The sequence below is a fragment of the Scyliorhinus canicula genome, chromosome 19 (assembly GCF_902713615.1).
Source record: "Scyliorhinus canicula chromosome 19, sScyCan1.1, whole genome shotgun sequence".
Taxonomy (NCBI): domain Eukaryota; kingdom Metazoa; phylum Chordata; class Chondrichthyes; order Carcharhiniformes; family Scyliorhinidae; genus Scyliorhinus; species Scyliorhinus canicula.
The window spans coordinates 50,758,102-50,781,550 of record NC_052164.1 but is presented as its reverse complement, the minus strand read 5'-3'; the positions used below and the strand labels follow the sequence as shown (position 1 = coordinate 50,781,550).

At 44.3% G+C, this 23,449-nt stretch overlaps 2 protein-coding genes across 2 annotated transcripts in view; one reads left to right on the top strand and one right to left on the bottom strand.

Moving 5' to 3' along the window:
* map3k3 (mitogen-activated protein kinase kinase kinase 3) overlaps positions 1-16,004 on the bottom strand; it is a 194,056-nt gene extending 178,052 nt beyond the window's left edge. The window contains exon 1 of the mRNA XM_038778658.1: positions 15,681-16,004. The gene's annotated coding sequence lies outside the window, so the exon portion shown is untranslated. The remainder of the gene's footprint in view (positions 1-15,680) is intronic.
* A 160-nt stretch (positions 16,005-16,164) lies between these two features.
* Positions 16,165-23,449, top strand: part of ccdc103 (coiled-coil domain containing 103) — a 234,428-nt gene continuing 227,143 nt past the window's right edge. The window contains exon 1 of the mRNA XM_038779647.1: positions 16,165-16,239. The gene's annotated coding sequence lies outside the window, so the exon portion shown is untranslated. The remainder of the gene's footprint in view (positions 16,240-23,449) is intronic.

Sequence of the window (23,449 nt, the reverse complement as noted above, 5' to 3'; positions counted from 1 at the left end):
CAAATTTAGCAACAGTGCCTTCAGTACCTTCTTCCAGATCATTGTGTATTGTAAAAAGTTGTGGTCCCAGCACAAATCTCTGAGGCACACCACTAGTCACCAGCTGCCATCCTGAAAATGACCCTTTATCCCCACTCTCAGTCTTCTGCCAGTCAGTCAATCCTCTATCCATGCCAGGATCTTACCCTGAACACCATGAGCTCTTAAGTTATTTGACAGTCTCATATGCGGCACCTTGTCAAAGGCCTTCTGGAAATCTAAATAAATCATGTCCACTGGTTCTCCTTTGTCTAACTTGCTTGTTACCTCCTCAAAGAACTCTAACAGATTTGTCAGACATGACCTCCCTTTGACAAAGCTGTGCTGACTCAGTCCTATTTTATCATGCACTTCCAAGTGCTTTGCGATCTCATCTTTAATAATAGACTCTAAAATCTTACCAATGACTGAAGTCAGGCTAACCGGCCTATAATTTCCCGTCTTCTGCCTCCCTCCCTTCTTAAACAGTAGTATTACATTAGCCACCTTCCAGTCCGCTGGGACCCTTCCTGCCTTCAGTAATTCCTGAAAGATCATAACTAATGCCTCCACAATTTCCTCAGCTATCTCGTTTAGACTCTGGGGTGTAGTCCATCCGGTCCAGGTGACTTATCCACCTTCAGACCTTGCAGTTTCCCCAAAACCTTCTCCTTAGTAAAGGTCACTGCACTTACCTCTGCCCCTTGGTTCTCCTGGAGCTCTGACATCCCACTGGTGTCTTCCACCGTGAAGACTGATGCAAAGTAACTATTCATGGATTGCCAATCCACCTAACCTGCAAATCTTTGGACTGTGGGAGGAAACCGGAGCATCGGGAGGAAACCCACGCACACACGGGGAGAATGTGCAGACTTTGCACAGACAGTGACCCAAGCCGGAATCTAACCTGGGACCCTGGAGCTGTGAAACAATTGTGCTATCCACAATCCTACCGTGCTGCCCAAACATGGTATGTTTGGGAAGATGACCGAAAACTTAATCAAAGGGATAGATTTTGAGGAAAGTCTTAAAGGAAGAGAGGGATAGAGGCGATGAGATTTAGAGAGGGAATTCCAGAGTTTGAGGCCTCAGTAGCTGAAGGCACGGATGGTAAGGTGAAGCGGGGAGCAGAAGAACCCGAATGAGAGGAACAAAGACAAGAAGACATGGATAGAAGATGAAATACAAGAGATTTCAAACAGGGGAAATCTTTGTAATCTTGAAATCTTTGAAAAATGCACGGCCAGCTTTGGTTATTGAAGCAGCAATCGTACCAGCATTCAAGAAGCAGCTGGGTTATTGAAGGTGAGGAAGGAGCAGGACAGGGATATGGGATTAGGACTGTCTGTTGTCAACAAACACAAAGAAAGACACACTTGCATTTTAATATCATTTTTGACGACCACAGGATGTTCCAAAGTACTTTATAACCAATGGAGTACATTGAAGTGTAGTCACGGTCGTAGCGGAGGAAATGTGGCAGCTAATTTGTGCTCAGTAAATTCCCACAAGCAACAATTTAATGACTTGATAATCTTGTTTTTTCATGATGTTGATTGAGGGATCAATATTGGCCAGGGCACGAGGGATAACCCCCCGCTCCTCAAAATAGTGCCAAGTGATCTTTTATGTTCACCTGAAAGGGTCCTCCGTTTACTGTCTACTACACTCCCTCAGTATGGCACTGAAGTAAGTGTCATTTTTGATTTTCTTACTCAAGCCATGAATGTTGCTATGGTTGTGGAGGCCAAGTCACTGAATATATTCAAGAAAGAGTGGATTTAAAAAAAATGTTTTAATGGCATCAAGGGGTATGGGGAGCGTGGCATTGAGATAGAGGAACATCCATGATCATGTTAAATGGCAGGGAGAACTAGAGGGGCTGAATGGCCTAATCCTCCCAGTTTCTATGTTTTTATGAATCTGAGCCAAGAATCTTCGGACTCAGAAAAGTGTGCTGCCGGCTGACTGAAATGAACTGCTCCCCTGACAGCTGCTGGCAGACCTGCTGAGATTTCCCAGCATCCTCAGCTTGGATACTGAACCATTTTCATGTTGCAATTTCTGTGTAATCCTGTGTAACTTCTCTCTGTGATGGGCATCAGCGTTCTTGATATTTGACTTTTTTCTAAAGTTCTGTCATTTACTAATTTTCACCAAGACCTCTTTATCCACTAACCTATTACTATTGTCAGCATGGCAGCATGTGGTTAGCACTATGGCTTCACATTGCCAGGGTCCCAGGTTCGATTCCCGGCTTGGACCACTGTCTGTGCGGAGTCTGCACGTTCTCCCCGTGTCTGCGAGGGTTTCCTCCGGGTGCTCCAGTTTCCTCCCACAAATCCCGAAGACGTGCTGTTAGGTCATTTTGACATTCTGAATTCTTCCTCAGTGTACCCGAACAGGCACCGGAATGTGGCGACTAGGGGTTTTTCCACAGTAACTTCATTGCAGTGTTAATTTAAGCCTACCTGTGGCAATAAAGATTATAAAATAAAAAAGTAAGCTTACATAAGCTTACAAAGTAAGCCCCTAGTCGCCCCACTACGGCGCCTGTTCGGGTACACTGAGGGAGAATTCAGAATGTCCAATTCACCTAACAGGCACGTCTTTCGGGACTTGTGGGAGGAAACCGGAGCGCCCGGAGGAAACCCACGCAGACAGAGGGAGAACGTGGAATGCCCTACCTGCGACAGTAGTGCACTCGCCAACATTGAGGGCATTTAAAAGTTTATTGGATAAGCATATGGATGATAATGGCATAGTGTAGGTTAGATGGCCTTTAGTTTTTGACTTCCCATGTCGGTGCAACAGCGTGGGCCGAAGGGCCTGTACTGCGCTGTATCGTTCTGTGTTCTATGTTCTAACGTGCAGACTCCACACAGACAGTGAACCAAGCCGGGAATCAAACCCAGGTCCCTGGCGCTGGGAAGTAACAGTGCTAACCACTGTGTTACCGTGCCGCCCGTGTTTGCTGACCTGCATTGATCTCAGGCCTTCAATTCAAAAAAATCTCAGCCTTGTTCTCAAATTCATCTGTGGCCTTGCCTCTTGTTATCTCTGTAACCTCCTCCAGCCCTTTATCCCTCAGATTGCTGTGCTGCTCCAACCCTGGTGTCCAGCTTATTTCTGATTTTCTTCACTGTACCATTGGTGCCTTGTTTTCAGTTGTCTGGATCTGGAATCCTCCCCCCAGTAAACTTCTTTACCTTTTTACTCCTTTCTCTTCCTTGAAGGCACTCCTCAAACCATAACTTCTGACCATGTTTTTGATCACTGCTTTAATATCTTGTGTGGTTTGGTGGCAGATATTGTTTTTTTTTTAAATGCTCGTATGAAGAACCTTGGGACATTTTACTGCATTAAAGTACTGTATAAATCCAAATGATTGTTTATTCTTAAAATGGTAGCCTGTCACCCTCTCCCTAGTTGCTACCAGACCCACTGCACATCTCCATCCATTTCTTTGGGAGATGGCTAAGTTTTGAAAATGCTAACATCGTTTAGAACAGAAGGCTGCAAAGTCTCCAGAAGAACGATTAAATGGAGCTTTCCAAACTTGCATTGGGCTTAGTTGCAGCAATGCAGCAAGGTGAAAGGCAGGGGCAGGGGGATGCAACTTGGAGGATTGCTGGCAGACGTTGCATTGAGAATTGTTGCAGAGTAACATCAGGGAGATATGTTTTTGAAGGAGGATTTCCATGTTCAAACTAAAGTGCAATGTACATTCTAGATTGCTCAATTATGTATATGTCAGATACATTTCAATATGGCTGACTGTCGCTGAAATCCAGGAAGCTTGAGTTGTTTTCAGGGTGTGTAATGAGTTCAAACCCTTCACCAAGTTGAGTTGAACCAAGTAGAGTGGGTTGGAACCTTTAGCAAGATAGATTAGGCCAATGTCATTTCTGTAATTTGAAAGACTACATTAAGGAAAACAGTACCTCGTATAACAGCTAATTATAAATAATAGCTTGGCACAAAAGATAGTGACCATCGAGTGACTGTTTTTATATTTATGTAAATACACTTATGGTAAATGCATATATTAAATTATTGGCATATATTCAGTTTATTTGTAAAATACATTTGACTTTTTTTCATTTGTTCGTGGGCGTCGCAGGCTGTGCCAGCATTTATTGCCCATCCCTAATTGCCCTTGAGGGGGCAGTTAAGAGTCAACCACATTGTTGTGGATCTGGAGTCACATGTAGGCCAGACCAGTTATGGACAACAGATTTATTTCGCTGAAGGACATTAGTGAACCAGATGGCTTTTTACGAGAATTGCCGATAGCTTCATGGTCACCATAACCGAGACTAAGTTTTCAATTCCAGATTTATTCATTGCATTTAAATTCTACCAGCTACCGTAGTGAGACTTGAACTGGTGTCCACCGAGCATTAGATAGGCGCTCAGGTAACGAGCACAGTGACATGGCCAGTTTGCCACCATCTCTCCCTCAAATATCAACCTGCACAGACCACCTTCAATGAAGGAAGGTTTTGAAATGTTGCTTTGTCTGTGGGTCTTTGTAAATCTACTTGCATTTCATTGCAGCGATTAAGCCTGTAACCCATTAGTGCTTGGGGCACTCAGTGACCAGCAGTCTACAGAAGCATTTGAGGTATTTGATTTGCACCCAACCAGGAAGTGACTGCATTTGCTATTGGATGGGTGGAGGGAAGCTGAAGGCCTATACATGCTGCAACCCAAATGATTAATGTGGCTAATGATGAACGTGCTGGTTGTCAGCTGATCTTGGTATTACCAGAAGCAGACTTCAGACATCCTGACACTGGTGGCTGTTCTAAGAATACCGACAGACAGAGGAGGGATACTCTGGATTGTCCTGAGCCAAGATCAAGGTTAAACGGCAACTCGTCAGAGCAGAGGATGCAACTTTAAGTAATGCTATGTAGAATCACCTAAGCTTGACCCTCCCACCTGCAAGAGTTAGAGGCTTCTTCTTGTGTATTTGGCTGTGAATTGACCATGACAACTATGCCGTGGGTATGCCAAGGCCATCAATGGGGAAACAAAATCTAGAGAAAAGAATGATTTGCATTTCTATAGCATCTTTCACAACCTCAGGAGGTCCCAAAGTGTTTTACGGGCAAGAAATACTTTTGAAGTATAGTCACTGTTGTAAGAGAATTTATCTTTTACTCAATTTTCCCCAAATAATTAAAAAAGATATATACACTGTATGTTTTAGTAAACCTGATTATTATTTCAAAACATCAGAAGTGTCTTCATATGTTGCTTTATGCTTTTCATGATAAGTACCCCAGAGTGGCTGCTTTGATTTAGGCAATGAGGCTGTAATTTTGCACTGACCATAACTGGTCAGTTATGGAAATCCTGCAACACGCACAGGATTGTGCACCCCCAGCTAGTAATGAGCCTCTGGATGTCCGGATCAACTTTCTGACTCAGCTGTAATTTATAACTCACATTGTAGCCACTAGTTAGATATCGACCTGTTGTCAGACAAATTGTCATACAAATTGTAGCTGACGAGGGACGTCAAGGACAGCATAAAAGTTAAAGAAAAAGCATACAAAGTGGCGAGGATTAGTGGGAAACCAGAGGATTGGGAAGCCTTTGAAAGTGAGCAGAGGACAACTAAAGCAATAAAGGGGGAAAAAGGTGAATTATAAGTACAAGCTAACTAGTAATATAAAGGAAGATAGGAAGAGATTTTTTCATATTTGGGTTATGAGGATAGGGTGGAGGTGTCGACCTTGGGTAGGGTGCTCGTTCCAAGAGCCGGTGCAGACTTGATGAACCATGTGTCAGTGTGTTAATTTCTATTTGGTAAGTCCTGCAATGTGTCTTGGGACCTTAACTACATTAAGGGTGCTATATAAATGGAAGTTGTTGCTCTCTCCTACTCGCTCTTGTCCAGTTTCATTAATGAGTTCACTCATCTTCCAGTTCAGATTAAGGATTTACATCTGAAACCATAACAGTGGAAACACTGGATCTAGCTTACAAACAATGACCACCAATAGTATGACCAACACAGCAGCAACCATTGATACAAGTGCAACTTCAGAGAGGCAGTTGTAATCTAGCATAGATGATCCTAGAAGATTAACCACTATTCGCATGTCAAAGATCTGGTCCTCCTTCCAAGGCAGAAACGAGTTCATTGGGTCCAGAGTGGCCAGGTGCAGCACTGCCACAGAAGGGGGTCATTCAGCCAACCATCTATGCGAGAAGAATCCAAACTAATTTCATGATACTGGTCTCTCTCCATAGTTCACAGTCCTCTAATCTTTGTCTGCTTTAAAAAATATTTATACACTTTTCCCTTAAAAGACACAATGGTGTCTTCACAGCTGAGTTCTTATCAGATGTGCACACACACTTTACAGCAGGGCTTACAGAACCATAATCAAAAACAGGGATCTATCTTGGTTCTTTCTTCCCTTCCTTAAGCGGGACACATTTAAATGACTGCATCATTGCCCCGGTTGAGTTTAGTTAACTCAGTAATCTAAACTTTCAATCCAGCCTGTACCCAACTCCAAGAAATCTATTATTCTGCATATAAGTCACCAAAACACCTTGATTAGACTCTAGTTTAGAATTCATTTTCAGCGATATATCTTATATCCAAACTCCTTGGTGCTAACTAATTAACCATGTGGTTTCATTATTCTGCGTGTCGTTCATGCAAGCAAAGTAAGCTTTTGTTTGAAACACACGAGAACTATCTGATAAATCATTCCATTGAACAGTTTCAGTAGACACAGCATGGGACACAAGGCTACTGGAAGGGAAAGCCAGGAAGAAGCCAACACAACTCAAAATCAGGTCTCTGAAGTTCCACAAAATTAAACTATTGACTGTGTTTTTCTCTAAAGTTAAGCCAATGCAATCACATTCTCAAAACGTGCACATTCCCTCAATTTCATTAATACTGTATTAAATACAGAGAAAAACAGTGATTTTCCATGTTTCATTATAGGAGAAATTTTGGGCCTCTGATCACAGTTGAGCTGCAAATAAATAGAAAGGGGAGAGAGAACGGCATTTGCCACATGCCAATCTGTGTAGGAACATAAGGCCTAGGTGCAGGAGTAGACATTACGCAAGCATGCTCCGCCATTCAATATCATGCATGTTCTTCGGCTTCACCTCCATTTTCCCTCCCGTTCTCCCTTAGTTCCCTAAGAGACAAAACATCTGCCTATCCCAGCCTTTAATATAGTCAATTATGACACTTCATGACCATCTGGGGTAGAAAATTTCAAAGATTCACAACCCTCTGAGTGAAGACATTTCTCCTCAACACAGCCACCATACTCTACAGTCTCCAGCCAGGGGAAACAATATCTCAATATCTACCCTGTCAAGCTGTTGTATGTTTCACTGGAATCGCCTCTCATTCTTCTAAACTCCAGTTAATATACTTCTAATTTACTCAGCTTAGCATCACAGAACAATTTTAAAAATTCAAAGTTTAATGATGACCATGAAACCATTGTAGATTGTCGTAAAAACCCACCTATTTCATTAATGTCCTTGAGGGAAGGAAATCTGCCATCCTTACCCAATTTGGCCACCAAGTGACTCCAGGCCTACAACAATGTGGTTTACTCTTAAATGCCTTCTGAAATGGGCCTAGCAAGCCACTCAGTTAAAGGGCAATTAGGAATGGTCAATGCTGGCCCGGCCACATCCCATTAATTAATTTTTCAAAACCTTCTCATCACAGCGGTCAATTTAGCAAACCTTGGCTCTCCTGCCGTCAAGGCAAGTATACCCTTCCTTAAATACGGAGAGAAAAATTGCACAAATTACTCCAGCTAAAGTTGCAGCGAGGTTTATTTATCTTTGTACGACAATCCTCTTGCATTGAAGGCCAACATACCATCTGCCTTCCTAACTGCTCCTTGTAATAGTATACCCATTTCTTTCTGAACATCAACATTTACAGGTTTCATGCTTTTTAAAAAAAATCTGCTTTTGTATTCTTACGACCAAAGTGAATAACATAATTCTTAGCCACGAAAGAGAAAATGCTGGGAAATCTCAGCAGGTCTGGCAGCATCGGTAGGGAGAGAAAAGAGCTAATGTTTCAAGTCCGATGACTCTTTGACATCCTCTATAACTATCCTATCCATGTGTTTATCAAGATATCTTTTGAACGCAGTTAATGTATATCCACAACCTCCCCGGGCACTCACCACCCTCTGCGTAAAAAACATCTCCTCTAAACATCGCCCACGGACCTTAAACCTATGCCCCCTAGTGACTGACCCCTCCATCCTGGGAAAGAGTGCCTGCCCATCCACTCTATCCATGCCCATCATAATCTTGTAGACCTCTATCAGGTCATCCCTCAACCTCCGTCTTTCTAATGAAAACAGCCCGAGTCCAGTCAGGCAACTAGTATTCCCATCTAGCTTTTTGTATCATCAATAAACTTTGATACACTGCTCTCTGTCACTGTCTAAAGTTAGTTATTAATATAGACTGTAAATAGCTCAGGCACAGTCTTGATCCTTGCGGAACTCTAGTCACAATTTACCAAACTGAAAATGCCCCATTTATCCTCACTCTTTGTTTGCAAACTGGTTCATTATCTATGCTAATATATCACCCTCCACTCCATGCGCCCTCATTTTGTGTATTAAGCTTTTCTGTGGCACCTCACGTCTTATAATAATAATCGTTATCGTCACAAATAGGCTTACATTAACACTGCAATGAAGTTATTGTGAAAATCCTTTAGTCACCACATTCCGGCGCTTGTTCAGGTGCACAGAGAGAGAATTCAGAATGTCCAATTCACCTAACAAGTACGTCTTTTGGGACTTGTGGGAGGAAACCTACACAGACACGGAAAGAACATGCAGACTCCGTACAGTCAGTGAGCCAAGCCGAGAATCGAACCTGGGTCCCTGGCGCAGTGAAGCACCCGTGCTAACCACTGTGATATTGTGCCACCCCGTCTTTTGGAAATCCAAGTACACTACGTCTACTGGTTTCTCTTCATCTATCTTACTGGTCACATGCACAAAAAACTCAAGTACATTTGTCAAACAGGATTTCCCATGTTGACTCGTACTAATCATACTATGCTTTTCATTGTTATGACTTCTTTAATAATAGATTCCAGTACTTTCCTGATGACTGATGTCAGGCCTGCATTTCTCTGTTTTCTCTTTCCCTCCTTTCTTGAATAGCCATGTTACAGCTGCTAACTTGCAACCTACTGGGACCATTTTAGAATTCAGCAAATTTGGGGAAATCACAGATAGTGCATCCATACCTCTGCAGCCATCTCTTTTAGGATGCAGGCCATCAGGACACCCCTCCCCTCTGGAGTTTCTCGAGGATTTTTTCTCTGTTGATACTAAATACCTTAATTTTCTCATTCTTATTAACCCTGAGATTATCCTCCATTCCTGGCAGCAGAGATGGAGGAACAGACTGGGTGGCAGATCTTGGAAAGGTGCAGAAGTAGCAGTTGTTGTCATGAGTGACTTCAATGTCCCCAATATTGACTGGAACCTCCTTAGTGCAAACGGTTTGGATCGAGCAGATTTTGTCAGGTGTGTCCAGAAAGGATTCCTGACTCAATATGCAGATAGGCCAACTAGGGGGAAGGTGATATTAGATTTGGTGCTTAGCAACGAACCAGGCCAGGTGTCAGACGTCTCGGTGGGAGAACATTTTGATGACAGTGACCACAACTCCTTGACCTTTACCATAGTCGTGGAGAGGGATAGGAACAGACAGCATGGGAAGGTATTTAATTGGGGGTGGGAAAATTATACTACTATTAGACAGGAGTGAAGTAGCATAAATTGGGAACAGTTGTTCTCAGGGAAATGCACAACAGTAACGTGGGGATTGTTTAAGGAGTACTTGCTGCGAGTGCTGGTTAATTTTGTCCCACTGAGACGAAGAAGAAATGGAAAGGTGAAGGAGCCTTGGATGACAAGAGAAGTGGGGCTTCTAGACAAGAGGAAGAAGGAAGCTTACGTAAGGTTGAGGAAGCAAGGATCTGGCACAGCTCTAGAGGGTTACAAGGTAGCCAGGAAGGAACACAAAAACGGACTTGAGAGTTAGAAGGGTACGTGAAAAAGCCCTGGCGGGGAGGATTAGGGAAAACCCCAAGGCGTTCTACACTGATGTGAGAAATAAGATGATCAGAGTGAGAGTAGGGCCATCAGGGATAGTGGAGGGAACTTATGCTCAGAGTCTGAGGAGGTTGGGGAAGCGCAAAATGAATATTTTGCTTCGGTATTCACTAGAGAGAGGGACGTTGTTGCTCATAAGAACAGCTTGAACCAAGTTAATAGACTCGAAAAGGTTCATATTAAGAAGGATGATGTGCTGGAAAGTTTGAAAACCATCACGATGGAAAAGTCCCCTGGGCCTGACGGGATATACCCAAGGTTACTATGGGGCGCGAGGGAGGAGATTGCTGCGCCGTTGGTGATGATCTTTGCGCCCTCACTCTCCACTGGAGTAGTACCAGATAATTGGAGGAAGGCAAATGTTGTTCCCCTGTTCAAGAAAGGGAATAAGGAAATCCCTGGCAATTACAGACCATTCAGTCTTACGTCTGTGGTGAGCAAAATACTGAAAAGGGTTCCGAGAGATAGGATTTATGCTTATTTCGAAAATCATAGTTTGATTAAAGATAGTCAGCATGGCTTAGTGAAGGGCAGGTCATGCCTCACAAGCCTCATTGAATTCTTTGAGGATGTGACAAGACACATTGATGAGTCAGAGGGTAGCAGAGCGGAGCTGCTGATTGGCTGTTGCGGGGAAAATTTGTATCGGTGCATTGCGGTCACTGTATCCAGAACGTGTACCTGAGCAAGACACCCTTCGTGTTCAAGTGAAGGCAAGCATCCAGCAGAGGGCAGCAGAGCTGAGCTGCTGATAGGCTGTTGCGGGGAAAATTTGCATCAGTGCATTGCGGTCATTGTATCCAGAACGTGTACCTGAACAAGACACCCACCGTGTTCAAGTGAAGGCAAGCATCCAGCAGAGGGAAGCAGAGCAGAGCAGAGCTGCTGATTGGCTGTTGCAGGGAAAATTTGCATCAGTGCATTGCAGTCACTGTATCTATAAGGTGGTTTGTGGAGGAGCTGATGTCAAGTGACAGTTAAAGCCCAAACACTTCTTCAGTGTTTCCCTCCCTACCTGCTCCTCTAACCAAAAAAAAAATCCATCACTGTAAGGAGAGCTGAGTAAAGATCAAGAGGGATAATATTGAGGGGGACAAACAACCAGGGGTAAGCCACGGTGAACGGATCTCCAGCACTGAGTCTGTCCCTGTGGGTCAGAAGGGAAGGAGGGAGAGCAGGAGAGCAATAGTTATTGGGGACTCAATAGTTAGAGGGACAGATAGTCGGTTCTGTGGCAACGAAAGAGACTCACGGATGGTATGTTGCCTCACGGGTGCCAGGGTCCGTGACGTCTCGGACCGTGTTTTCAGAATCCTTAAGGGGGAGGGGGAAGTCACAAGTCGTGGTACGCATCAGTACCAATGACATAGGTAAGAGAAGGGACGGGGATTTAAAACAGGAATTTAGGGAGCTAGGGTGGAAGCTGAGACCCAGGACAAACCATATTGTCATCTCTGGTTTGTTGCCAGTGCCACGTGGTGAGGAACACGGAGAAAATGCAGATAAACACGTGGCTGCAGGGATGGTATAGGAGGGAGGGTTTCAGTTACGTGGATAATTGGAGCACATTCTGGGGAAGGTGGGACCTGTACAGACAGGACGGTTTGCACCTGAATCAGAGGGGCACCAATATCCTGGGTGAGAAATTTGCTACGGCTCTTTGGTGGGGCTTAAACTAATTTGTCAGGGGGATGGGAAAACGAGCTGTAGTCCAGAAGCCAGTGTTGAGAGTAGGGAGATACTGAGGAGGGTATCAAGTCGCAGGAGTGTACCGGCAGACAGGAAGGTGGGTTGAAGTATGTCTACTTCAATGCAAGGAGCATCCGGACGGAATAAGGTAGGTGAACTTGGGAGTGTGGATTGGTACTTGGGACTACGATGTTGTGGCCATTACGGAGACATGGTTAGAACAGGGACAGGAATGGTTGTTGGAAGTTCCGGGATACAGATGTTTCAGTAAGAGTAGGGAAGGTGGTAAAAGAGGTGGAGAAGTAGCATTGTTAATCAAGGAAAGTTTAATGGCTGCAGAAAGGCAGTTCGAAGGGGATCTGCCTACTGAGGTAATATGGGCTGAAGTTAGAAATAGGAAAGGAGTGGTCCCGTTGGTAGGAGTTTTCTATAGGCCCCCTAAATAGGAATAGAGATGTGGAGGAAGAAATTGCAAAACAGATTATGGATAGGTGTGGAGGTCTCAGGTAGTTGTCATGGGTGACTTTAACTTACCAAATATTGATTGGAACCTCTATAGGTCGAACAGTTTGGATGGGGCAGTTTTTGTATAGTGTGTGCAGGAGGGTTTCCTGACACAATTTGTGGATAGGCCGACAAGAGGGGGGGGGGGCACATTAGATTTGGTACTGGGTAATGAACAGGGCCAAGTGTTAGATTTGTTTGTGGGAGAGCACTTTGGAGATGGTGACCACAATTCGGTGTCTTACACTATTGCAATGGAGGGATAGGGCCATACGGCAGGGCATGGTTTATAATTGGGGGTGGGGTAATTATGATGTGATTAGGCAAGAATTAGGGAGCATAAGATGGGAACAGAAACTGTAAGGGAAAGGCACAAATGAAAAGTGGAGCTTGTTCAAGGAACAAATACTACGTGTCCTTGATAGGTATGTCCCTGTCAGGCAGGGAGGAAATCGTGGTGTGAGGGAACCATGGTTCACAAAAGAGGTTGAATGTCTTGTCAAGAGGAAAAAGGAAGCATATATAAGGATGAGAAAACAAGATTCAGTTGGGTCGCTTGAGGGTTACAAGGTAGCAAGGATTAAGCTAAAACCAAAAGGGCTTAGGAGAGCTAGGAGGGGGCATGAGAAGTCCTTGGTGGATCGGATCAGATCAGGGAAAACCCCAAGGCTTTTTACTCTTATGTGAGAAATAAAAGAATGACCAGGGTGAGGTTAGGGCCGGTCAAGGACAGTAGTGGAAACTCGTGCATGGAGTCAGAAGAAATAGGAGGCGTTGGATGAATATTTTTCTTCAGTGTTCACCAAGGAAAGGAGCCATGTTTTTGAGGATGAGAATGCGATACAGGCGAGTAGGCTGGAGGAGGTATATGTTCTGAGGAAGGATGTATTAGCAATTTTGAAAAACCATGGGGTCAACAAGTCCGCTGGGCCAGATAGGATATATCCAAGGATTCTTTGGGAGACAAGGGATGAGATTGCAAAGCCTTTGGCTTTGATCTCTGGGTCCTCACTGTCCACGGGGATAGTGCCAGAGGACTGGAGAGTGGCCAATGTTGTTCCTTTGTTCAAGAAAGGGAATAGGAATGACCCTGGTAATTATAGGCCGGTTAGTCTTACTTCGGTGGTCGGTAAGTTAATGGAAAAAGTCCTGAAGGATACGATTTATGACCATTTGGAAAGATGCAGCTTAATCTGGGATAGTCAACACGGATTTGTGAAGGGTAAGTCTTGCCTCACAAATTTGATTGAATTCTTTGAGGAGTTAACTAAGTGTGTAGATGAAGGTAGAGCAGTTGATGTTGTATACATGGATTTTAGTAAGGCGTTTGATGAGGTTCCACATGGTCGGCTTATGAAGAAAGTAAGGAGGTGTGGGACAGAGGGAAATTTGGCCAATTGGAAAATTTTCAGACTGGAGACCAGTTACCAGCGTTGTACCACAGGGATCAGTACTGGGTCCTCTGCTAGTTGTGATTTTTATCAATGACTTGGAGGAGGGGGCTGAAGGGTGGGTCAGGACACCAAGATTGGTGGAGTAGTGGATGAGGTGGAGGGCTGTTGTAGGGTGCAAAGAGACATTGGTAGGGTGCAGAGCTGGGCCGAAAAATGGCAGATGGAGTTTAACCCTGATGTGCGAGGTGATTCATTTTGGTAGAAAACATTTGAATGCGGATTACAGGGTCAACGGCAGGGTCCTGAGGAATGTGGAGGAACAGATAGATCTTGGGGTTCATGTCCACAGATCTCTGAAGTTTGCCACTCAAGTGGATAGAGCCGTGAAGAAGGCTTATAGTGTGTTAGTGTTTATTAACAGGGGGCTTGAGTTTAAGAGCCGCGGGGTTATGCTGCAACTATACATGACCTGGTGAGACCACATTTGGAGAACTGTGTGCAGTTCTGGTCACCTCATTATAGGAAGGATGTGGAAGCATTGGAAAGGGTGCAAAGGAGATTTACCAGGATGCTGCCTGGTTTTCAGGATATGTCTTATGAGGAAAAGTTGAGGGAGCTAGGGCTTTTCTCTTTGGAGCGGAGGAGGATGAGAGGGGACTTAATAGAGGTTTATAAGATGATGAGGGGGATAGATAGAGTGGACGTTCAGAGACTATTTCCTCGGGTGGATATAGCTGTTACAAGGGGGCATAACTATAAGATTCAGGGTGAGAGATATAGGAGGGATGTCCGACGTAGGTTATTTACTCAAGAGAGTGGTTAGGGTGTGGAATGGACTGCCTGCTGTGATAGTGGAGTCGGACACTTTAGGAACTTTCAAGCGGCTATTGGATAGGCACATGGAGCACGCCAGAATGACAGGGAGTGGGATAGCTTGATCTTGGTTTCTTGGCACAACATCGAGGGCCTAAGGGCCTGTTCTGTGCTGTACTGTTCTATGTTCTAATTCTGCTTGCTGAACTACAACATCCTGGGTGCTTGCGGACCCCAGACCCTCCCCACAACCGTTTTTTATCTTCTCCTTGGCTCACTAACCAAAATAGGATGGACTTTTGCTTTATAGATGGGGTCATTATCAGACCTCCTCTGCCAATTAAAGAGAACTGACTGCATATTCTACACTGGCTCTGCATACCTACCTCAGTAAATCAACTCTCTGTACCAGCAGTGTTCCTAGATTTATTGTCTACTTCTGCACTGGGTTCTGATACATCACAGCATATTCAGCACTACCTCCATTATTCCATCTATCTAATTCGCCACCGACGCTGGTTAGCTGCATCAGGACACAAGGCCACGTTCCACACCTGCTTTGTATACCTATGTGGGAAATTGCTGGATATACTACATAATTTCAAGATATCTACATTAGCATATTTTACACTGTTACTTAAAATAGTGCTACTTGAAAAATTCGGCATTATTTCTGTAAAACTGCATCAGAATAGCTTGCTTTATTGTTACCCGCTCCAACAAGATTACATGACTGGGCTAGACCGTAGACTGATGTTACAGCTGGCCTTTTCCTGTCTTCTTCCTTATGCAATCAAACAAGCTGTGCCAAACACTGCCATTCAGAGTCATCCAGACTCTAAACGTTAGCTCCGTTCTCTCTTCACAGATGCTGTCAGACCTGCTGAGATTGTTCAGCATTTTCGGATTTTGTTTCAGTTTGGGGCGTCTAAAGGTGCAGATCCCGCAACAACTGTGTAAACTGCATTTTAATGCTCCTCTATCAACTCTAATAGTTGAGCACACACACACACACTTCTAAAGCCAGAGTTATACAGGCGCATATGTAAATCATAGGATATTCACGGATCCCGCTGTGTTGTGCACCAGCTCGGTGTACCTGCATTGGTGGACGGTGGTCAGTGTGCCCGGTAGACTCCGGCCTGCCTCTCCAGCCCCTGACTCTGGACCAGCCGCTCTCCTCCCGCTTTATCCCGGGGCTCTGGGCCCCCCTGACTCGCTCCCTCCACAATTCAGCCCCAACGCTGCGCAGCTCCCACCGTCTCCATGGCGGTTCCGAGTCGGCGGGGGGAGGGGGGCCGCAAGCCCCCAGATGTGCGCGGACAGGCTGCAGTGGGCCGCACGGCGACCTCTCTTCCGGACCAACAACCCCCCCCTCCAAACAACTGCCGCCGGCCTCTGCAGCCGCCAAACCGTTCAGAACTGCGCACGCAAACACGACCCGGGCCGGCAGCCGACAACTACTCCTGGCGCGCATGCGCAGTGCACGGCCCGCCCAGCCGAATCCACTGCGCGCGCACGGGCTGACGTCTTGCGGCGACGCATGCGCAGGGCGGGTGTTCGCGGCTGCCCGCGGGGAGCTGACCGCGATGGCAACCTCGTTGCCACGTTCCACGTGCACTCGCTCCACCATGGACGCAACAGCCTGGACCGGAGAGGCAGGTTTGATCGAGGCATTCACAAGAGGGTGTTATATGATTATTTGAATAGAAACAATGTGTAGGGTGTGGTGAGCCACGTGTGGCTGTTGTATTTATTATTGTATTTACTCACTGTTACTGTTGTGTATTGTATTTACTTACTGTTACTGTTGTTGTGTATTGCAGTTACTCACTGTTACTGTTGTTGAGTTGATGTTGTTGTTGGCTCCGCCTGTGGCTCCGGCCCTCTGAGAAGGGACAACCTCTCAGTGCGGGAGGATCTGCTGGTGAGCACATTCTAGCTGATTAAAACCACAGTTCTTGTTCACTACTGTTTCGACTGGATTGATTGGTATCATAGGGGTAATGTGGAAAATGCAGGGGCAGCATGGTGGCGCAGTGGTTAGCACTGGGACTATGGTGCTGAGGACCTGCGTTCGAATCCTGACCCTGGGTCACTGTCCGTGTGGAGTTTGCATATTCTCCCCGTGTCTGCGTGGGTTTCACCCCCACAACCTAAAGATGTGCTGGTTAGGCGGATTGGCCACACTAAATAATAATAATAATAAATTGCCCCTTAATTGGAATAAAAATAATTGGGTACTGTAAAAAAAAATTTAAATGTGAAAAATGCAGGAATGGGTATGGCACTAAGCCAAGATGCAAGTTTGAAGAGCTGGTGCAGACACGATGGGCTGAATGGCCTTGGTTATGTGATCTATCAGATTCACTGCAGCCACTTGCCAAGGCTCCTTCAACAGCACCTTCCAAACCTGGAACCTCTACCACCCAGAAGGACGTGGGAAGTAGATGCATGGTATTACCACCAAGGTCCCCTCCAAGTCACTCATCATCCTGATTTGGTACATTTATTTTGAGGGGAATTGAGTTTAATGTGGATAAGTGTGGGGTCATTCATTTTGATCGGAAAAATGGGAAGGCAATTTATTATCTAAATGGGGTGAGACTCCATTCCAAAGGAATCTGGGGGTCATTGTTCATGAGCCACAGAAAACTAGCATGCAGGTAGAGCAGATAATAAAATGAATGGAAGTTTAGTATTTATGGCTAAAGGAATGGAGTAAAGGTAAGGAAACGTTGTTGCAACTAAATAAGGCATTGATGAGACCACACCTGGAGCATTGTGCACAGTTTTCGTCCCCTTATTTGAGGAAAGATGTAGTGGCATTAGAGGCAGATTCAGAGAAGGTTTACTAGGTTGATTCCAGAGATGAGGCTTTTGCCAAATGAAGAGAAATTGAACAGGTAGGCTTATACCCTCTAGAGCTCAGAAGAATGAGGGGAAATCAAATTGAGGTATACAAGATGATAAAAGATCTGGATAAAGTAGACATGGAGCAGATGTTTCCTCTTTTGGGGCATTCTAGAACAAGAGGTCATAGGCTTAAGATAAGAGGTAACAAATTGAAAACAGAATTTAACATAAAACAGTGCAGCACAGAACAGGCCCTTCGGCCCTTGATGTTGTGCCGAGCATTGTCCGAAACCAAGATCAAGCTATCCCACTCCCTCTCATTCTGGTGTGCTCCATGTGCCTATCCAATAACCGCTTGAAAGTTCCTAAAGTGTCCAACTCCACTATCACAGCAGGCCGTCCATTCCACACCCTAACCACTCTCTGAGTAAAGAACCTACCTCGAACATCCCTCCTATATCTCCCACCTTGAATCTTATAGTTATGCCCCCTTGTAACAGCTATATCCACCCGAGGAAATAGTCTCTGAACGTCCACTCTATCCCCCTCATCATCTTATAAACCTCTATTACGTCGCCTCTCATCCTCCTCCGCTCCAAAGAGATAAGAGCTAGCTCCCTCAACTTTTCCTCATAAGACCTGTCCTGCAAACCAGGCAGCATCCTGGTAAATTTCCTTTGCACCCTTTCCAATGCTTCCACATCCTTCCTATAATGAGGTGACCAGAACTGCACACAATACTCTAAATTTGGTCTCACCAGGGTCATATATAGTTGCAGCATAAGCTCTTAAACTCAAGCCCCCTGTTAATAAATGCTAACACATTATAAGCCTTCTTCATGGCTCTATCGACTTGAGTGGCAATCTTCAGAGAAGAGAAACTACATCTTCCAAAGGGTTGTGAATCTGTGGAATTTGCTCACCCAGAGCGCCATGCATACAGGGACAGTGAGTAAATTTAAGGAGGAGTTACACAGATTTTTAATTGGTAATGGGCTGAAGAGTTATGGAGGACGGACAGGATGGTGGAGTTGAGGCCAGGATGGGATCAGCCACGATCACATTGAGGGTGTTAGGCTCGGGAGGCTAAATTGCCTACTCCTGCCCCTAGGTCCTGTGTTCTAGGGAGGTGATGTTCTGGCTGATTTCACAATCCAGTTCTTGGCCTGTAACATTGTAGGTAGTAGATGAGGAACATATCAGCCATGATAGAATGGTAGAGCAGACTAGATGGGTCTAATGGCCTAATTCTACTCCTATATCTTGTGAGGTTATGAACTAGATTAATACCTGGAATTGGCGAGATGTCTTATGAGGAAAGGTTGGACATGCTAGACTTAAGTTTAGAAGAGTAAGAAGCAATTTGATTGAAATATATAAGATCCAGAGGGGGGGGGGGGGGGCATGATGGGGCACTGGTTAGTACTGCTGCCTCATGGCGCTGAGGACCTGGGTTTGATCCCATCCCCGGGTCACTGTCCGTGCAGAATTTGCACATTCTCCCCATGTCTGCATGGGTCTCACCCCCATAAGCCAAAGATGTGCAGGAGAGTTAGGTGGATTAGTGCTGGGACCTCTATTTGTAGTACACATAAAATGATTTGGAGGAAAATGTAGCTGGTCTGATTAGTCATCGCGGCATGGTGGCACAGTGGTTAGCACTGCTGCCTCACAGTCCTAGGTTCAATTCCAGCCTTGGGTGACTGTGTGGAGTTTGCACTTTCTTCCCGTGTCTGCATGGGTTTCCTCCGGGTGCTCCAGTTGCCTCCCACAGTCGAAAGATATGCAGGTTAGGTGGATTGGCCATGCTTAATTGCCCTTTTGTGTCAAAAAGGTTAGGTGGAGTTACTGGGTTACGGGGATAGATTGGACAAGTGTGGTCTTAAGTAGGGTGCTCTTTCCAAAGGCCAGTGCAGACTCGATGAGCCGAATGGCCTCCTTCTGCACTGCAGGGATTCTATGATTCTGGTAAGTTCGCTGATGACACCAAGGTTGGTGGAATGACAGACAGTGTTGAGGTTTGTCAGAGGATACAGCAGGACACAGATTGGTTGCAGACTTGGGCAGAGAAATGGCAAATGGAGTTTAATCTGGACAAATGTCAGGTAATGCATTTAGGTAGATCTACCAGAGGAGAAATATACAATAAATGGCAAAATAAATGGAATATAGAAAGTCAGAGAGATCTGGGCATACAGGTCTGCAGATCTTTGAAAGTGGCAACACAAGTAGATAAGGTAGTCAAGAAAGCATATGAATGCTTGTCTTCTTTGGATGGGGTATTGAGTATAAAAATTGGCAAGTCATGCTACAGTTGTATAGAATCTTGGTAAGGCCGCACTTGGAATATTTCACACAATTCTGGTCGCTACACTACCAGAAGGATGTGGAGGCGCTTTGGAGAGGGTGCGGAGTGTTAAGTAATGGGTTAAGAGACATTGCAATTAGTTGTCTCATTTATGTTAAGTGTTCAATGATTGTCTCATTTATGTTAAGTGTTCAATGATTGACACTGATATGTAAAGGGGCTTTAGGTGGACTCTGGAGCTTGTGATGATCTGTAGAGTTCTGTGCAGAGTGAGTTTGAACCATTAAAGGTGTGTTGGTGAAAAAGGAGCTGAACTCTTGTCTCTTCATACCACAGCATCTAGTACATGCTAACAATGGTAGCAGAGAATGGTTGCTGTGTAAATGTGAAGGCTTGAAAGATACAATTTTTCCAGATCAAACGAAGGAGTGAAAAAAAAAGGGAAACATGGCTGAACCCAGGACAAAGATGGCTGGTCATGATTATCCTCCCCTATTTTCTGAAAGGGAATCATATGACCAATGGAGAAGTGCACTAGTTATGTGGACTAAGGTGACTGCTTTAGGAAAGAGAAAACAAGGTATGGCATTGGTTCTTTCTTTACCATATGGCAGTAAAATCCGAAACAAAGTGCTTTCTGAGCTGGAGTTGGAAGAGTTAGACTCAGAAGAAGGTCTGGCGACTTTATTACTTTATATGGTCAAGATTTATAAGAAAGATGACTTGTTAAGTGCGTATGAAGCATGGTCGGATTATGATAAGTTCCGGAAAATGGAGGATTTATCTATGGAAGACTATATAATGGAATTTGGCAGACTATATAAAAAGCTGCAGAAACATAGGCTGGAATTTCCACAGTCTGTGTTGGCCTTTAAATTACTTGACTGTGCTAGAGTGAGCAACATGGATAGGCTCCTGGTTTTGACAGGAGTTCAGTTTACGAATAACGATAGTTTATTTGAACAGATGACAGCAGCTTTAAAAATATTTTGGGGGAAACATTCGATTCCAATGGCTCTGATGACCCAAATAGGTCAGCCTGCTACAAGGCATAATATGGAAGATACAGTACTAACAGGATGGCGAAATCGTATGGCTACGAACATGCCTCAAGACTATAAAAGAAGACCGAGACAAGGAAATTATGAAGACAGAAACCCAGTTAGAACCTACAATAGGAGGATGAACCCCAGAAATGCACGGGGCATGATAAATCGATGTTTTCGATGTGACTCTCAATACCATTATGCTTTCAACTGTCCAACTTGTTATGATAGAGTATTTGAAGCAACACATGACACGGAAGAGTCAGAAGAGGAAAAAGATAGTGACCAGAAAGAAGGCATTGTCCCATTAACACGCTGTTTTACGCCGGTAATGAGGGTGTTGGTTGCAGAATCTTTTAACTGTGCTGTATTGGACAGTGGCTGCACATCCACTGTGTGTGGGATTGACTGGTTAAATTGTTATCTGGACTCATTGGATACTGAAAATCGTAACAAGGTTAAGGAATTTAAAAGTTCCACAAGTTTCAGGTTTGGGGATGATAATCTGAAGTCGCTGAAAAGAGTGGTGATCCCTTGCAATATTGCTGAAGTGAATAATTTTATTAGCACGGATATTGTATCAAGTGAGATACCTTTGCTTCTGAGCAGACCGTCGATGAAGAAAGCACACATGAAGCTGGATATGGAACAGGATAAGGCAACAGTTTTTGGAAAGACGGTGGACTTACAATTTACACAGTCGGGACATTATTGTATTCCATTATTGACAAATAATGTTTCAAGTAGAGTGGTTAAGGATGTATTAATGACAGTTGATAATGCGACTTTAGCTGGTAAAAAGCTTATTGTAGTAAAACCACAGAGGCAATTTGCACATCCGTCTCCTCGGAGGCTGAAAAATTTATTAAAGGATGCAGGGGTAAGGGATGATGACTATTCTAAGCTAATAGAACAGGTTAGTGATCGTTGTGAAGTTTGCAGGAAGTACAGAAGGACACCAGCACGACCGATAGTAACCCTACCTTTGGCCAGGGATTTTAATGACATTGTGGCCATGGACCTTAAGATCTGGGACAAAGCAAACAATATATTTATTTAGCATTTTGTGGATTTAGCTACCAGATTTAGTCAATCAACGATTGTATGAAGTAAAGAAAAGAGTAATTTTGGACAAAATTGTGGGAAAATGGATCGGGACAGGAATGGGTCCACCAGCAAAATTCTTTACGGACAATGGGGGAGAATTTGCTAATGATGAGTTTAGGGATATGTGTGAAAACATGAATATCAGAGTTATGAACACGGCTGCTGAAAGCCCGTTTAGTAATGGTGTCTGCGAAAGAAATCATGCTGTTATCGATGACATGCTTCGGAAAATTTTGGGAGATCGACCAAACTGCATGCTAAATTCAGCTTTAGCATGGGCGGTACATGCAAAGAATTCATTGCAGATGGTTGGGGGCTATAGTCCTTATGAATTAGTGTTTGGTAGAAATCCTAAAATTCCCTTCATTTTGGATGACCAGCCTCCAGCTTGGGAAGGGACTACAATTAGCTCAGGTTTTGCTGAACATTTAAACGCGTTACATAGCAGTAGAAAAGCTTTTTTGGAAGCAGAAGTCTCTGAAAGAATTCGCAGAGCTTTAAGACATAATGTACGGCCATCAGATGTCGTTTTTCAACAAGGAGAAATGGTATACTATAAGAGAGACAATTCTAATGAATGGAAAGGCCTAGGGAAGATCATAGGCATAGATGGCAAAACATCTATTTTGCAACATGGTAATCAAATTGTTAGGGTACATTCATCAAGGATAATGGGTACCGATTACAAATTTTCAAATTTAGACAGAGCAGACAGACAAGACGAGGAACCAGAGTCATCTGGTACGCATATGTTACAGAATTATGAGGACCAGTTAACTGATATAGACAGGGTTTCTGTAGAGGAACACGACACTTCTGATAAATTAGATCAGGCCATTTTTACGAAAGAGCAACTGCCAAAGGTTGGTACAAAAGTGACATACTTGCCTGAAGGGTCTAGTCAATGGAAGGATGCAACTGTTATTAGTAGAGCAGGGAAGGCCACTGGAAAGTATAAACATTGGTTGAATGTACAGCATTCAGGGGAGGAAGTTAAGACAATGGATTGGGAAAATGAAGTTCAAAAATGGAGGGCACAGAAACGCAGTGCTAGTTCAGATAGTACATCAGATAGTGAACAGGTTCGCAGGAAAAGGTCGAGAACTATTGAAAGGACATCCCGCCTCAGAAGAGAAAGATCAAGCAGTAGCAGTACAGAACGAGATACCAGGCAGGAAAGGGGACGTAGTTTATCAAGATCTCGGAACAGGAGTAAGACTACGAACACTAATAGAAGTAGAAGCCCACATGCACGTGAGATTTTGGTGGCTTCAAATAAATTAGATGAAAAAGTTATCAAAGATGCTAAACAGCAAGAATTGCATAGTTGGAGTGAATTTGGGGTATACATGGAAGTACCGGATAGGGGACAAAAAGCTGTGTCCCACAGATGGATTTGTACAGAAAAGCTTCTTCCAGATGGAACTTATAAGGCAAAGGCCAGGCATGTGGCAAGGGGATTTGAAGAAAACTTAGACGATCAGGACTTAAGGGTAGATTCATCTACAGCAGGAAAGGTTATTTTAGAGATCTTCTTGGCTCTATTAGGCA